At 48.5% G+C, this 15,693-nt stretch overlaps 1 protein-coding gene across 1 annotated transcript in view; it reads right to left on the bottom strand.

Annotated features, from left to right (window-relative positions):
• Positions 1–4,374, bottom strand: part of LOC106750086 (discoidin domain-containing receptor 2-like) — a 206,020-nt gene extending 201,646 nt beyond the window's left edge. Inside the window, exon 1 of the mRNA XM_014630167.1 lies at positions 3,886–4,374. The gene's annotated coding sequence lies outside the window, so the exon portion shown is untranslated. The remainder of the gene's footprint in view (positions 1–3,885) is intronic.
• Positions 4,375–15,693: the final 11,319 nt, after the last annotated feature.

The raw sequence follows: 15,693 nt of genomic DNA, 5'->3' as shown, positions 1-15,693 counted from the left end.
TATGAATGCGGGCGGCACAGCGCGCTGTTTACACAATTTCGAAATATTATCGCCGAATTCGGCGGTACAATTTGCGCTTCACTGACAAAGGTAGCCTATTTCGACGCACTCGCCTGCTCGCCCGGCACCGATTTTGCGCCAAGTTAATTATTTGAGCAGCGAATCGATCGCGAAAACGTTATGACCGACAATTAGACGGAATTAAAATCTCGGGGAAATACACAGTGCGAAATCTTGTGTCCAAATGTTAAAATCTTCTTGTCTTAACAATTTCAGAATTATCGCTTCAATGTAAGCTAATTTGTAGCTGACATGTCACCATTTTCATGACGTTTTCATGGGTTATATTTGTGCCAATTCAGTAACTTAACGTTTATTATCATTTAAAAATGAAATATCTCAAGTTTTTTTAACACAATTGCTTAGTGATTTTAACATACTATGTTTGTAATCTGAATATTTTGTATTAAATTGATATAAATCATGTATAAATGTTACGATAACACATTTTATATTTCACTGTTAATTAGCAATGTTAATTTTACTGAATATCATTACTGATATTTTATACGTGAAAATTTACAGACAAGTTGTGTTAATCTTACCCGCACGTAACAGTTATTATCTTAGAACTTAGACAATACGAAATACATGTGTAGCTAAAACATAACAGTGATGTAATATGTAAGATAGGTTATTCAAGATCCAAAGTTCCGGAGTTCGTGTATCGTCAGTAGTAACCATATTTTTCAAATATTAATTGAATTAACTAAATAACATATAATTCAGAATAATAATTAAGAAGATTTCAAGCACAGTCATTGACGACACTTTAAGAGCAGATAAAAAAAAAATGATAACCTTTTTAGCGTGAAAATAGTACTTATTATATTTAACATTATGAATATATGAATTTAATTAAATATAATGTTACTATTACGAATAAAATTTATGTCGAAATTATTAATATCATGCGTTGGAAGAAAATGTGTCAGAGTCAATTCATTAACATTTTCAATTTGTGAACGAGAAACACACGACGAATAATTTATTTCGATTTAAAATTTAGATTGAATTTTCTGGGATATGTAGAAAATGTTAAAATTATGTATTTAAAAAAATGATATAAAATATTATATGTATAATGAATAAAAAGTGTTGAAAAAGTTGAAACATTTCATTTTTTACTATGTACGCGGTGGATCGCGTTACCTCGGCGCGGTATTTCGGCGACTAATCGTACCGGTCGGGTGGGTCGATTGGTCAATCGATCGATCAGGAAAACTTGCTCGAGTGATCAGTTGGCGAAGTCGTTCGAACGTTAGAAATCGTTTCGTTCGTCGCAACGCGCGACGTGTGTACGCTGCACGTGTACACACACAGGCACATACGAACTTACGTGACGAGAATTAGTTACCGCGCGCGGAAGCAACCAGTGGCGTAGTTGCCCGCAGTCGTAGATTTCCGGTAAACGCTCAAGGGCTGCGCGCGAACCACCCCCTCGAAAATTTCGCGGACCCGCGTGCGACGCGCGACTTCACGTTGCTCCAGCAACGTGGAGAAATTCTCACGTGCGCGTGAATCACTTTTCCGCTTCGTTATCCTTGCGCCGAGAGTGACGCGAGCATATTCATACGACGACGAGTCTACACGATTAATGTGTACACAATAAAAAGTATTAAATTTAACACATTTCACATGTCCCAAATGGTCCGGCCAAATTTTCGCGTTAATTTAACACAAGGTGAATATGCGGAAAAGTAGCGCGAATATTATGTCAAAAATTCACACAAAATTAACATCTATAACATTAATCGACATTGAAATGTGTTATTTTAACATTTACACGTATTGAATATCGATTCAATACAAAATATTGAGGTAACATAAACGTAATATGTTAAATTAACACAAGGATACGTTAAAATTTTCACATAATTTTTAACGAGGACCAATTTTAATATAAATACAAAATGTTTTCTATTGTGTTCTATTATGTTCTATTGTACAGCGGGAGTACACAGTAAATAACATTTGGTATTCGTGTTAAAAACGGTTCCTTGTTAAAATATTGTTCCTTGTTAAAATTCTTTACACGTCCGTGTGTTAATTTAATAGATTCTGTTTACGACGTTATCTCAATGTTTTGCGTTGAGTCGATATTCAATATGTGTAGATGTTAAAATAACGCATTTTGCACTTCAACGTTTCTGTGTTAAATTTCTAACATATCCATGTGTTAATTTAACATATTTGTTCGTATTATCTCAACATTCTGCGTTGAGCCGGTATCCCACATGTATAGATGTCAAAATAAAACAGCACATTTTGCGTTCCATTAAAGTATTAATTTCCCCTCAACTTTTCACATAATCTGTGTTAATTTGCAATATATCACCTCGCTTCAACGATAGAAATTCGTGTGGATCATTCGGAACATGTTGAACTTAACGTCGAATTTCTCACCGTGTCAAGCCGCGCCGCGTCCGTAACGCGCGACAACGTCGCGGCCGGGATGCGCTTTCCGCATCGTCGCTATCGCGATCATTTAACTGCCCGAGCGGGCCTCGATAAGCGCCCGCTCTTTCCCGCTCGTCCTCTCGCACGCTCGTCCGCTTTATCTCTCGCCCCTATCTCGCGAGAGGCCGCATTATTAATTGCGTGCCGGCGGAGTTGCTCAATTGCCGAGAAATTGTCGGGCACAAAGCGCGCCTCTCGCCGAGCGTCACCGATCGCGTCTCGTCGCGCCGAAAGACGCGCATGACGCGATTACCGCACCGCTGACATCGCTCGGGGTCGGTCAATCCGCGCGCGATTGGCGACGGGTACACAATAATACGTCGCAAACAGCACTCGTCGGCCGGTGCGCGCACACACGAGTCGTTCAGGACGACGCGCGGATCACGCGACCTGTCAAGGTGACGGCCGATGACCGACGCGCGCGCCTCCTCGTCCTGGTTCTTCCCTCGCTCTTTCTCGCACAGCTGAGAACTATTCTCCCGAGATACGTTTTTCTCGACGTTAGAAATGCCGGTGCGACGGTCCTCTTGAAGAGGCGTCGATTGCGACACGCGTCAATTTTCGAGCGCGACGAAGAGCGTCTTGTGACTTCGTCGGCGAGACGGAAGAGTTCTCGGTTGTGCCTCGTGTTTGTCGCGGGTCAACTGCTCCGGGAAACCGCGTCGGAGATGCGGAACCGAGCGTCTGACTCTTCCCCTCTGTAAATTTCCCCGACGACGCGAAACGCCGTCGATCTCGCGTTACTGGAACTAATTAAACCGGAGCGCGCACCACGAGTGGCCGATCGGGCCGGTTAATTAGCAACATCGAGATAGAAAGAGCGAGAGAAATAGAGAGAGGGGGGTAGAGTTCGAGCGCGAAAGTTTCCTCAAGGTGGACCCAGCGACCAAGCGAGTCCCAAAAAATGCGTGTGGCACCGTGAAGACTCGTCAGAACCCGCCAGGAACAGGAGCGAACATGTCCGATCTCGTGGCGATACATCGAAGAAAACGTGTGTTTCTTTGCTCGTACGCTGTTAACCGTGTGTCGCCGAAGTTGGAGGTGCACGTTGAAATAAAAAAAAAAACCCCTACGTAAAGGTACGTACCTCGAATTTGGAGACACTATCGCGAGATATTTCCAAATTTGGAGGTGCGTAGGACCTTCTCTCTCGAAGTGTCCCTCGTAATTGCGCGGGGTTTTTACGTTCAACGTCCGCCCCCAACTTTATATTTCAGTGATACACGGTGTACGTCGTTTTTCGGAGTTTTCACGCTCGTTCGCAGGTGTTCGTGCTCGTTCGCTTGGTCCGGATCCACGTTCACGTGCGACGACGCTCCGCAATGTGTGCCGTGTCGGTCGCAGACGACGGCAAAAGGCACTCACCTTTAGTGACAGCAATCGTACGTCGTCGTCGCGGGCTCCGTCAACGTGCCGCAGTGCCTTCTCTTCTTCCTTCCTTCCTTCCTCTGTCTCTCTCGCTTTCTCTTGCTTCTTGCCGCTGCCAAGCGCACTGTCACCCTGCTCGTCGGCTGATTATTATCGCGATTCACAAGTCGCCGTTATCTCACCGAGCACACAGGCACTATCTTCTCTCCTCCCTCTCTCACCCTCTCTGTCTCTCCTTCTCTCTGCGAATTTTCCGCGATCGTCGGTGTCACGCGTTGAAAGACCCGGCCGACTTTTTTTCTTCTATTTTTTTCCCTTTTCTTTTTCTCTATTACCAAACTCCCCACGCGTGTCTCTCGCGCTGTCAAACGCGCGTGTGCTTTTCGCGCGTCGCGACTCTCCGCTCGCTGTCTCTCCCTCTTTCTCTCTCTCTCTCTCGGCAGAGAGAGAACCCGGGTACGGCCAATCGACGAGAGCAATGCGTACCCCTCGCGACCCCGTGACGGACTGAGGATCGCGCCGCTGGCGCAGCGCCGCCGTGACCCGTGGCGACACCGCGAACTAAACTGCCGCCCGCACAAACGCGCCGCGAGTCTCGCCGGCGGTCCGTTTCGCTTCGCTCTCTCAGAGCTCTAGGGCGCCGCGAGACGCGGCTCGACGCGCTGTATTGCGCTGCGCCACGCGGCTTTCCTCTCTCTCTCTCTTTTCGGCAACTTTAACCCTTCGGTTGCCGACCGCGCACGCTGTGTTTAAGGGCTGCCTGCCATTTTCCCCGTTTTTTCTTTCTTTCTCTCTGTCTCTCTCTGTCTCGCTCTCTCCAATTCTCTTCACTTATGTGACGATCAAGTAATTGGTGCGTTTATGGCAATTATACAGGAAACTGCATTTCTCTCTTTCTCTCTCTAGCGCTGAAGGGGATTTATATACAATCTCAGGTCGTGTAGTAAAAGATACTTTCTCTAAATCATCAACATATGCAACATATGCAATAAATATTGTATGTGATTTTGTGATGGAAGGTTAGTATTAGTGCTATTTGTGCTTACTACTAGCATGATTATACTATTAGAATGATTTACAGGAATTTTTTATTTTCTCTTTTTTATCTTGTATTTCTGCGCACTTGATATGATTTATGCCGGAGAGTGCATGGTAAGAAATATTTTCTCTCTCTCTTTCTCTTAGTCTCCGTCGACATATCGTAAACAAATGCGCGAGGGTGGCGTTCGGTGAATTTGCGCTCTCGAGACGCGCCGACACTTGGAGTTGCCGTGAGTGCCGCCACGAAGCGCATTCTCCTTAATTTACGAGAGTTATAGTTTGATACTCGAGTAAGAGGAGCACGGTGGGATACGTACACGATTGAGAGATAGAGCAACAGAGAGAGAGGGAGAAAGGGAGATAGACGCGACGGCGGACATGACGCGGAATTTTTGCAGCCGCCGCGAGACGGCGAAACGCGGGCGGAGTAATCAAGATTTTTTTCCCCTCTCCGCTCGAGCGTCGAAGCGGCGTGGTTTTTGCATTGTTTCTACTCGCCCCGCTGGCGTAAATATACTAGCCACGCGGTGAATATGAATACGACTTCATTACCCGTAGTTATGTGTACACACTTTGCAAAATGAATAAAATACTTCAGCAGTAGAGCGATGTTACGAGTCTCTGACTCTTTCGCCCGCTCCATCCCCTCTTTCCCTCTCTCGCTCGCTCACCTGTCCCGCCAGTATAATTAATATATAAAATTTACATGCTCACCGTAAATAACCGATGCAACGGCATAACTCGCTCCGAGTAACGCGAGGGTCGAAGTTATCAGAGCGGGGAGAAGGGGGGAGGGTAGCGAAGGGATGAAAGAAGGAAAAAACAAGGAAGAACGTAATTCGCTAATCCCGCAATTCTGGACCGCGTAATGGCGAAATTAATTTTTCACCCCTTTACGCGAGTTCCATCGAGCGCAAAAACATTAACTCCTATTATTAACGGCGAAAAAGTTTGATATACATAATACACCGGCCGCGGGAAAAAAAGAAGGGACGAACAAAAAAAAAATTGAGAAAGACAGAGCAAAAAAGCCGCAGAACGACCGACCAGGGCAACCAATTTTAACTACCGACTCGAAATTTTAATTTCAAAATGTTACAAAGTTATTTCAAGTTGAATATTAAAAAGTTGCGCCGGCGGTAGTGGGCACGAGGGAGGGGGGGGAGGTGAGGGAGAACAGGGGGCGTCTAAGTTAAGTCGGGGGCGTCGAATTAATTTTTCCGAGGCGCGATCGCGCTCCTTCGCGGAAGTATTCAGCCGAAGAGAAATAGCCGAAGCGCGGGAAACCCGTCGAGGTGATGTGGGGCGAGGGGGGAAGAGGGGAGGGGGAGGAAGACGCTCTTTTCGCGGAGAATTTCGTCGTTCTCGGCACTTCCTCGAGACGCATCGCGTTTCACGTGGTTCGTCTCGTTCGACGAGCGACGGAAGTCGACGCGACTGTGGGATAAGGAGGGGGAGGAGGGGGGCGCCGTTCGTGTAAGTGGCAGCGTCGTTCCGAAATATATATCGTTGCGGTAGGTCATGCGCGCGCGCTTGCAGGGCGGATCGCCGCGCACCGGCGGAGAGAACGAAAGACGCAATTATCGGTCAGCGTGGCGTCTCGACGCGCTGCACCGCGCCGTCTCTCTCCCTGTTCATCCCCCCCTCCTCTTCTCGCGATCCATTTACCGTATCGCTTGTACATTACCGCTTTTCTTCGACGCGCGCTATTTATCCGACGTTAACGCCGCGCGTCCGCTGTTGCGGTTTCGCTCGCTAACGATGCGAAGAGGAAGAAGAAGAAGAGAGAGAGAGAAAGAGGGAGGGAACGTGCGGAAATATAGTAAGAAATTCTTCCGTGGAATATAGTATTTTTTTTTTTTTTCGGAAAATTGGAAAACAAAAATCGAAAAGCTTTTCCCGCAAAAATTGAAAACCGAGATATTAAAGTATGCTCCGATGCTCGAGTGGGGATGACCTCGTCGACGGGGTGGGGAATTTTTCGGCCATAGAGCTGCGAAGCTACGCGCATCGGTGCGCGAGAGAGCAAAAGGGAGAGAGAGAAGGAGAGGGGGCGTAAGAGGGAGGAAGGGGGAGATCGTCGATGACTCATTATTGAATTCGTACGAATTTCCGAAATGATTTCGCTTGGAAGCTGTTTATTAATTTCGCGATTCGGCTTCGCCTCGAATTGACCCAGATTTCCTCTCGCCTCTCATCGCGCGCGCCCCTTCCCGTCTGACCGGCCGGTCGTGGCCGCTTTTTCAAACCACAAATCTCCCGTAGCCGCGGATGTGGACACACGGTGTAATTTAGCTCCCTCCGATCTGGGTCGACATCCATTCGGCCGGCCGTACTAAGCGCGCGCGCTCAGGCACGCCGCTTGCGCTCCGGTCGGAAACATCGGCGAGCACATTGTGGCGACACGATCGAGAACAATATCGCGTGTCCATGAATCAAGCATACCCACTCGAGACATCGCGCCCGCAACGCCGGCTTACATACGATAACGTCAGCCGATAGCGGCCGGCCATCGCTCGGCCGAATCAATCAGCGGATGTATCTCCGCGACCTTTGAGGATCGCGACTAAATGGGAGCAGGTCGTACGTCGTGGAGTGTAGAGAGAGAGAGAGAGAGGAAGAAGAGATCGATTTTCATTAGCGACAAGTGAGACAATCAATTACGGGAATTTTGCAATTTCTTAATTGCCTTTATGATGAAGTAAATTTGACATATTTAATTAATCATATACACATTTAATTTACTTCATATAGTAATGTAATTTTTTTGATATGTTTATTAAGAGCTACTCTAAGCTTCATATTATATATTACGTGACGCTTTGCTTTTGGGTGGATTTTAATAATATTTTTCGTGCTTTTTAAATGAGGTCGCATGTCAGAGAAAGAGCGAGAGGGAGAAAAGGAAAAAGAGTGAATACTCAGATAGATTTTATGATTATCGCAACGTGAGATATTCGGCAGTGGAAGCTTTGTAATTTTTCGTTTTCGTTACATTTATGAAGCAAGTATACTGTATTTAATAACTCGTTAAATTTGAACCATACATTTGAATATTCTCAATTTCGCGCTTTGTTAATGCATAGCAACAAATACGAAAAATTACATTCAGATTTTCATATTGCATCTCACGTGACGTTTTCTTTTGAATAAATCCGAGTCAAAATTTCGACTTTGTACGTATGTAAAATTATTATCACTGACACTATAATAACATTTACTAGAAAAATGGTTCTCCTATTTTCACCACGATTAAAGTGAAAAAATAGTGGCTATGGTTGGCATCGAAAATAACTATAATTTTCTATCAGCGTAGCATAAAAATTTCAACTGGGGAATCTTGACCATTTTTGTCGTGCACGCTTCCTCGTACCTCCGCTTTGTCATTCTATGCCACGAACACGAGTGTCATACGAACCGCTCATGAGGGACGCGACCTTTGCGAATCCACTAATAAAGTTGCTACCAAATTTACACACACTTCTGGGCAGGAACGCGGATGTGGATGGCGCACCACGGCGGGCTTGTTTTCATTTCATGATGAGAAGATGGAGAGGAAGCCTCCAGTCTCCTCGCGCAATCTGCGGCGATCCGCATTTTGCGTCCGCCGTCATCGTCCTCCTCATCATAGTCGTTGTTGTTGTCGGAGTTCGCCTCCGAGCGTAGTTACGACTCGACGCAACGGGCAACCCTCTGCGAACGAGCGAACGGTCTCTCTCCTCCTCGTACGATGCCAAATACAAGGCACTTGAGCGGCGACCTCGCGCTGACCCCGCGACCTCCGCTCGTCCTCTCTCGCTTTCTCTCCCCCTCTTCGCTCATCCATCCATCTCTCTCTTAACGAGCCATCGTCTTTGACAATTCCCCTAACTTGTTCCGAGAAGCAGCTCCTCGGAATTGCCTCCTCGCAACCGTCGCGATGCGCTGTTACGCAAGTGGCCGTCCGTCCGTCCATCTGCTCTCTCGACGATGCTCGTTTGCGCTCGAAGACACGACGATGACGACCATCATCAGGTGCCCGACTGGAAATCTATCTCATGATTCAGTTCGGGTCGACCATAACTAGTCGTCGGATCTATTTAAGGTTATACCATCAGTTCCTATGAAGTCACGTATCGACTTTAATAATGCAAGTAATATATATAGAAGCAAATAAGTCACCTACATTATCAAAGTCGGAAATCATCAAATTCTAACAATATTTGTGTTAATTCTTTGATTATATATACAGGATGTCTCAGAGCCACGAGGACGAATTTCGTGAGAACGTAGAACGGATCGGGGCGAGTGCAAATAAAAATCATACCATCTTGCACATAACACGCAAGTTTTTAAGTTATTAATCAAGGAAGTTTCTATACACGGCCATTTTCAATAATTAATAATTCGAAACGTGTTGTTTGTAAAATGGTAGAGGACATTATTCATCTCGATTCGTTCTACGCTCTCGAGAAGTTCGTCCCCTTGCTTTGGCTCCTTTCATCAATATAGATGATTAGATTTACCATAATAAGGATTACCTTGAGCTTACCTGCTCACGACCTTCTGCAATATCAGGTATATGACAACTTCTAGTCGGATGGACGAGCATAGTCATACGGTATGTCGAATCTGCAATTCGTTCGACGACTCACCGCGTCTTCTCGCGAGAGCGAACGGAACGTTAAGCGGCTCCAGTTTCACGGCGAATCGGAAGAATCGGATATCCGCTGTTGCTCGCGCCACAATCTTCCGACCCGGCGGCGCGAGGGTTTGGCGGGGAACGGGGAAGGGGGGGGGCTTTTTCCGACGAGTAATTCTCTTGTGATTAGTGGCTCGGGGCATCGGCTTACTCGGCCACGAGCAAAAGAAAACACGGGATTGTTTCCTCGGGCCGCGCCGTCGTCGTTACCGCGCGCCCGTCTCTCCCCCCCCCTTTATCCCTCTCCCTTTCTCCAAAAGCGAGCTTAGATTTAGTGCCACGTGGAAATAAACGCTTTCGCCGGCGGTGAACAACAAGAATCGTTCGTTACGTTAATGACAGGTTTCTTTGGACGAATGGGAAACTCGATGGACGCGCGCGCGCGGGGTGAGGTGACTTCCCTCTCTCTCTCTCTCTTCCTCCTACGTTCACGAGATGCTCTATATCGGGACAAAAACTCCAGCGTCCCTTCTCATCGAAGTGAAATATCTTGGTGAACGCTCGAGCGGCGCGCCGGCCGAGTACCGGATGGCGATTAATCGTGCGCTCATGTCGATTAATATCCCGTAATTCGGTAAACATCGCGGAGGCGGTGACGCGCACCTCCTTCGACCCGCCATTAATCGGACAACGCGTATTCGCTTCCCGCCTCATCGGGAAACCATATAGGCTGTAAATCTCTCTTCCTTTCTCTCTCTCTCTCTCTCTCTCTCCCTCTTTTTCACTCTTCCCCCGACTCCTACTCTCTCTTTTGTCCGTGTCTCGAAACTTTTCCCGCCTTACATTCGTGTCGAGGTGTCTCGAAGAGCGCGCGCACTGGGCCGGTCGGCCGGCCGCCGCCGGGCCGCTCGATATTTTGTTATACCATTAATAACCACTGTCTCGCTCCTCGGTAACAGGCTTTCTCAATTAATCTACGTTACGAGTGTGCCGAATGGCGAGGGGGGATTGTAAAAGCTCGCGAAAATTAATATTAATGCACGTAGAGCACCGCCGGCGGACGACGTATGGCGGAGAAATCCGCGCGGTGGTTCTACGCGAACCGCTATTTCCCTCCCTCTCTCTCTCTCTCTCTCTCGTATGCTCGCGAATCGATATTTTACGTACAGCGGATGTCAATGGCTAATGAAAACGTCGAATAATCCGATAGCCCCTCGCGTAGGTATTCCTCGTATTGTGGCGGGCGGCGGCGGACCTTTGTGCCGCGTCCAATGAAATTGTTTCGCCGACAATTTGCGCTGTATACGCGGCGGCGGATCGCTCCTCCGGCCGGGGCTCGTACGGGAGAAGGAAAATTACCCGAAAAGTGGACTCGTTTGTCGTCTCGTTTAAATTCGTCTCTTCATCTCTCCTTTCTCTCTCTTTACTCCCTGCTTCACTTCCGTGGTCGGTGTTTCGTAGATCTTTAATTAATTCGCCGAACGTATCGGAATCCCCCCCCCGTCTACACGCGGTCCTCGTCGTTTCGCTATCGATTTACTTACAACGCGTGTGTGATTCGCGGGAATTGTTGACGCACAATAAGACTAAAAGGATTGAGAAGAAAGGGAAGAGGGATCGCGACGCGTCGATGGGCGAACGGGAAAATATCTCCGTTTTTCGCGAGGATCGAGCTTGCGTATCGCGCATACGCGATAGAGAAAGTTTACAAGTCGCAAATTTTAATGCGCTGTCCGCTCGAACGAACGAACGAACGAACGTACGTTGCGCGGAAACGTGCCGGGCGCAGAACGCGCCGACAAAACGGATCGCTTTTTTACGTGTCCCCGCTCACCTTGAACCCGCGCCTCGCTTTAGCAGCGGAGCGAGCGGACGCGGTTATTTTCCAGCCGGTGTATGGAGATCGCGTGAAAACGAAAACGAATTGTAGCGGCGGCTGCCGCGAAACGCGGGTAAGCAATCTCGGGGGCGCGCGCGAGATCGTCGGACAATTCATAAATCACAATTCGTTTATTACGGTCCTTACGGCCGCACGGTTCGTGTGCGTTTGTTGCGGCGATTCACGCACGTACGCGCATACTGGCGCTTACAATAGACCGTTTCCAAAATTGTAATTCGTAAAGCATTTCATATTCATGCGCACCCTATCATAATTTGGGTTATTTAACGCTTTGTTGCCCGACGGGATATTATTGAGGCTTCGTTTGATTTACATAGATTGCATATGGCAGTAGTATTAATTAATGCAATGATTAAAAGACCGCTATGAAATAATTCAGATAATATTAATTGCGGCACACACGTTATTAAAATATTCACGTCGCGCTGATGAGTTCGCCGGTCGCGCCGATAATGCTTTTGTGCGGCGGCGCGGCCGGCTTTGATACCCGCGCGTTTATGCATTCCTAACGCGGTCAAATAAAATGCGGCGACGTTTAATTCGGAGAGAGCCTGTGTTCCGTCCCGTCGGTTTCCTTCCTTCCTTCCTTCCTTCCTGCCGGCAACGCGCAGATTCAACGACCGTTCGCCCGCCCGTTAAAACACCCGCGCTCTTCTTCGTCAACCGGCTCGTCTCCGCGCATACTCTTCCCCTCCCCGCGTCCGACCATTCGCCGACGAGCCGCGATATTTCCATATTAACGCGCATCACTGTCAGTTATCGGCTGAAATTAGTCGAATAATTTGTTCACCGACGTGAAACGGTGCGGATAGCACCGCCGGGGCGGAGAGAGAGAGAGAAGAGAGCGTGGGAGCGAAAACGTGGGGCGAAAGAGCGGGGTGGAGACCGGTAGATTTGCGGTTGTCGGAATTTCATAAAGGTCCATTGAGTGCCAATCGGTACCGGCTGCGGACGCGCGGACCGCGCCATCCCCGAGGTCCTAATTTCCCACTCTCCCTCTCGCCCTTCCTCTTTCTGTTTTTCCACCGGCGGCGCGCATATCGCGTTTCGCCGCGGTTTCGTCCCGTGTTTACGTTTATTTGAACTCCCCCCCCCCCCTGATTTTTCGGTGCGCTATCGTTTTGCGCCCTCGCCTCGTTCCCCGAGTGGAAAATAAGCCGGAATGTGGTCGGCAATCGGCGAGAATTAGGATGTTGCGAGTTTTCATTATATACATCACAGAATTAAAATTATCTATATATCGGCTAATCCCATCAGCCAGTTTCATCTCAAAATGATTATCGTATAGTTGCTGCCTGGTAAAGCCTGTTCAACCGGGGAGGGTTTCTCAGTGTAACAGTAACATAACATCGATATCATGATTCCCCCCTTGACAATGTAAATGCAATATAACGCGTGTATTATGTAATAGTTACGTAGTTGAGTAGGAAATTATAACATTGACGTTATATTTTACTGCTAGTTGGTGTTCACCGGATACATGTGGGAAATCTAGGAAACCCTACGCGGGTAGCGTTCGACACGCGTCCAGAAGAAAGTCGCCCTTCCGGGCTGGCGAGTTCCTACGAGGATGACACCTCGCCGACGACGGTGTCCTTGCTCGGGTTCACCTTGGTCAGCGCGTCTCGCTAACGCCGCGAAGACCCCGCGTGCGATTTCACGGACGTTCTCCCTCGACGGCTCGCGATCGCGGCGCTAAGTAATAGCGCGAACGACATAAACACGAAGCACCTCGCGGTTGGCTGGCTGGCGTCGGGTGAGTGAGTCGCGGTGAGGGTTGACCTGGTGGATCGATCCGCTCTCTCTCCTCGCCGCGTAGTAGAAACCTAGCCTCCTCTTTCGCGTTTGTGCCCCGGTACAAGAGAGAACGAGCGCCTGCTGCTTGCGCCCATGCCAGATGTTTTGTATCCGCGTGCCGGGCTGCTCGCCGAGGTCCCTCTGCTCCAGATACCGTCGCCAAATATTTCCGATCGACCCGGCCGGGGCACCCGCGGACAGAGAGGCGCACAAAGGGATCGAATTCGAGCGCTTCCTCCTTCCCTCCCCTCCCACCCTCCCTCAGACGCTCGTGAATAAATTCAATGCATCGGGCTTTTCGGAGAGTACGGAAGAGAGAAAGAGGCACATTTTCAGAATCACAATCATACTAATTCGTCGGGCTTTCAAATGCATGCGGGGAGAAAGAAATTGGCGTCGACTCGAGACACATATTTTTACACAGGCTTTACCGGAAGTGTGGAAACCTCTCGGTATTTCTAAGACACCTCTTTTGTGTATATGCGCGTTTGCGTGCTGTGTGTCAGCAGAAAGTTGTCGGAAAACGTGTAAATCTGGCCGCGGGACCTTCCCATTCGTTGAAACGCCTTGACCAGCTCGCGAGACGCGGTTCGTCGAGCCGCGGCGACGGCGGTTCTTGGACGAGGGGGNNAAAGGAGGTAAACGCAAGCGTAGGGGGGGGGGGGAACGTCATCTCGCGCGCGGACGTTTCTAAGGGGGCGGCAGATCGTTCCCCGGCATTCCATTCGTAATCTCCACCGCTCGCTCGCTCGGGCTCATGCTCTGCACCTGTTTGCTCCGGTTTCGGCGGCAGGAATACGGGCGCAATCGGGCGCCCGCGCGTTGCATCCGCGCACTTGGGAGCGTTCCATCTATCCGCGGCGACCTGCTCCAGATATTCCGACCGAACATTCCAATTAGCCCGGTCATGCGCCCTCGGACCACATAAAAGGCACGAATTCCGCGTGCGGATTCGGAGGTTCTGGGTCAGGCAAACCGTGGAGCGACAAGCTCGTCTATTGTTCGCGTCCGCTCGCCCGGTCCGCCCGGCCACCGGCGAGGAAAATCAAGAGGGTTTGCGTTACCGTAGAACCGGAGCGCGGCGAATCGAATCCCCGCGGTCGGGCCGTCGCGTGGAACCGGAGATTCCGTCGAGAGCGCGTCGACATCCTTCTCCTCGTCGTCGTCGTCGTCGTCGTTGGCCAACCCGCGGACTCCGGTCCTCTCCCAACGCTATTCTCGACGCTTCCCGCTCCTTCTTGCGTCCGTTCGCGAGCACACGCTGCGTTGGACATGTCTTATCGTTATAATCAGGGTGGACTTACTTTACGATCTTCGAACTTACGGCGATGTCCTGCGTCGAAAGTAGACCAGGACGTGACCAGTAACTGGCCAGGAATTTCGGTTACTGTGTCAGTATTCGTCCAATATTACTGCTTAGATTGATCGATTTTTTTTCGAAATTGGAATTGCACATCTTTTTGGGCATGTTGCTAAATATTGTAAAAAAATATGTAATTGGTCACTTTCATCTCAACATGATTTCAAGAGACGACTGTGATCAGGTGTTCCCGGAAATTTGCCTACTCGGAATATGTAAAGCCGGAAGTCGCACAAGTAACCCTAGTTTTAACGCTGTAGCATGCTATGGTACGACGCGATGTCGAGAGGATACGCGTCAACGTTCGTTGACATCGCGACACCGGCGCGACACGATGATCGTCGGTGTGCTTCACGACTTCTGCTTATCGGGATATCACGCGGCATAAAGTGCGGATTAATCTAATGGCAGTTCTTCGGCGCCTCGTTTATTGCCCATCTCAAGACGCACTGGAATATCCAATCGTGTCGATCATAAAACGCTCTCGATATGCGCTCGCGGACGGTGTTCGAAGGCGCTCTTTACATCACGGTATTATGCTTCTCGAAAGCATCGGGACTCCTTCAGCATCGACTCGTTTTCTTAGCATCCTCTTACTCTCTCTCTCTCTCTTCCTTTCGGCTTAATGTCCGCGAGTTTGCAATTGAACAAAATATACAGGACACTTTAAATATTCACATTTTACAAGTAGAACGAAGAGATTCAACGGACTTTTAGGAGCAAAGCGCAGATGTTATAGTGCTATTTAAATAATAATATTGTTAATATTAATTTTATCACGCTGAACATGTTTATCTTCCCACGATAATATTAATATAGACAATATTAATAATTAAATAGCGCTATTAATATATACACACACGCACATACAAACCTACACACATTCGTGTCTGTGAGCATTTCTATGCGGGTAGTTCGGCCGAGAAGAACAGGTTTCTGATCTCCTTACTTCGGATCGTCCTGAGGTCAGCTTCAGATGCTGCAAGAATCGGCATTGCATAGTGTCTGAAGATGACGTTAATAGACGATCTTAAATATAAAACCGGGCCATGAATACCGCCCCGAGACTCGTTCCCGCGAATACAC

The sequence above is a fragment of the Dinoponera quadriceps genome, unplaced genomic scaffold (assembly GCF_001313825.1).
Source record: "Dinoponera quadriceps isolate SergipeBrazil2010 unplaced genomic scaffold, ASM131382v1 scaffold4444, whole genome shotgun sequence".
NCBI classification, from domain to species: domain Eukaryota; kingdom Metazoa; phylum Arthropoda; class Insecta; order Hymenoptera; family Formicidae; genus Dinoponera; species Dinoponera quadriceps.
This window is presented reverse-complemented; position numbering and strand designations above follow the sequence as displayed.